At 37.8% G+C, this 2,498-nt stretch overlaps 1 pseudogene; it reads left to right on the plus strand.

The window, feature by feature from the left end:
• Window positions 1-1,007: 1,007 nt before the first annotated feature.
• LOC134209413 (uncharacterized) lies at window positions 1,008-1,879 on the plus strand (annotated as a pseudogene).
• Window positions 1,880-2,498: the final 619 nt, after the last annotated feature.

The raw sequence follows: 2,498 nt of genomic DNA on the forward strand, positions 1-2,498 counted from the left end.
ACGCTAAATATGAGCGTCATCCCTTTAAAATTCCAATCACACGTAGAATCTACGAAAGACCTTTAGAAAGTCTATTCATGGACGTCTACGTGAAAGAAAACGAAAAGTTTCTAGCAATTATAGACTCCTTTTCCAAATCTGCGCAAATTTACAAAATCCTTCACGAAACTTCAGAAGAAATCATCGAAACGCTCACCAAGCAATTTTTGGCCTACCGAAACAATTAACTTGCGATCAAGCCACTTATTTCCGCAGTCAAAATTTTAAGGAATTTCTAGAAACCCATGGTGTTGCCGTTCACTACGCTAGTAGTAGCAACAGTAATGGCACCATCGAGAGGTTCCATAATACACTTTTAGAAATGTATATGGCCAACCGCGGGAAATTCGACCAACTTTCACTTTACCAAGGACTGTACATGACGACTGCCCTTTAGAACGACACAAAACATGCCACGACGAATTTAGCACCGAGACAGATAGTATTTGGAAACTCGACGTCATTAGACTTACAGGACATTAACTTAACAAAACAACGCACTATTATGACAGCAAGAGACAATATTGTATTTGAGGCTAACAAACATAATTCCAAAATTAAAATACAGGACAAAGACTATGAGGATATTGAAGACGATACGGTTTTAGTTAAGACGAAGGGAAAAGCCTCTCCTTTTAGCAACCGATATAGACTAGTAGATATCAAAGGACAAAACGAAAAAACAATTACAGACGCAACAGGAATCAAAATTCATAAAAAAGATACAAAGAAGTAACAAACTGACTAAAACTTGCTTTCCGACTTCCTTACAGATTATGGCTCGGTATACTGACGCAGACGACTCTAACGGATTTAAGACTACACGATGTAAAACAAAATCCAGAGCGTGGAAATACATTTCTGGAAGTCCAGACGCCGACGATCTTAAAATCATAAACTCTTCTCTAAACTCCTTGGTAGATGAAAATAATAAACAAATTCAGATAAATCACTTGTTTGAGAAACGTATGAGAAACTTGACAAAAACTTTCAATTCACTGTTAGATAACGAACAGAATTTGGAAAAAGTAACATTCGATAGTTTAGACTCTTTGAATTTCATATTTGAGATTGATGAATTATTATACTATTTAGAGATAATTGAAGAATCTATAACACTAGTCGGACGAAGCATCCCAAGCAGCCGCATCATCCTGAAGAACTTTCGGTTATTCGCCATACCCTCAACGATAACGGTTTTCGATTGAACTCGGTCGACGATATGTTGAACATTGCTAGCGCGTACGCAGTATATAACAACGAGATGTTCATGTATATACTCAAAATACCAAAAATCAAGGATGTGCAATACAAAATTGGTTTGATTGAACCCGTAATTGCCAATAATTTACGAATTCATCTCACGGCACAATTTTATATTGAAGGACAGAAAGCATTTATGTCAAAAAACCCGTGTCCAAAGATGAAAGATCTCTCTATATGTTCCTCCAGCAACTTGGAACCGCCTACGGAGTGCATTCAACAATTAGTTTCAGGACAACACACAGCCAAATGTCCTATGGAACGAATTTACGAAGCTAAAACTATTCGTAAAATCACAGAAGGCAACATCATGGTTACAGGATCCAACATTACACTTTCATCAAATTGTTCATCCGAACGATTACTCAATGGGTCATTCCTCATACAATACTCCAATTGTACTGTGAAGCTGGACGACGAGGAGTATGCTAACTCCGACATGGAAATTCAACCATTGATCCCTACCACAGGAATTAAGGTCAGTCCAACTATATTGATAAACAATATCCCGTTACAGCATCTGCAAGAGATGCATTTAGAACATTTAGAACACAGCCGAGGACGGCTTTCAAAATAAAAGGGGAGCCGTTATGGAAACATCGGAACATCGTGCCACTCAGGTGCACCAATTGCAGTCAGACAACGTGGACGACTCAAACTGCTAGATCAGCAGTTTGTACATTATAAATAACCCGCGAACGCGTGGCGCGCTCTCTTTCCATTGGCAGCTTTGGACAATCACAGGTGGTGCTGTATTGTGTTAGTATTATTAATAAAAGTGTTTTAGAGTTACTAAGTCTTTTTTAAAAAGTGAATCCGTATCACGATTCCCATATATATAATTGCCGTCAAATCGCTGAAGGTGCACCTCGGTGAACAAAGCGCACTCGCGATTTCGCTACTGACGGCAATGTTTTGATTGAACTGTCGCCATCGCCATTTACACTTTGAATAAAATTAGTTTCGGATAAATATTCTTTTGTATAAAATTGTGGTTCTAAAAAGAACCGATTAACCTTCGATAATGTGAAATTCCAATCCCCAATAGCAAAAATGAAAATTTTAGTTGACTGCTACTGATATCATCCATGCATTTAAATTTTCTAACTAACCGAAGTTCTGCGTAACTAATCGAAGTTTGTCTCCAATTGACCAATTTTATATTGTTATTTTTCTCAGTGGTACGCATTGGAAAT

Source organism: Armigeres subalbatus, chromosome 2, assembly GCF_024139115.2.
Source record: "Armigeres subalbatus isolate Guangzhou_Male chromosome 2, GZ_Asu_2, whole genome shotgun sequence".
Lineage (NCBI taxonomy): Eukaryota > Metazoa > Arthropoda > Insecta > Diptera > Culicidae > Armigeres > Armigeres subalbatus.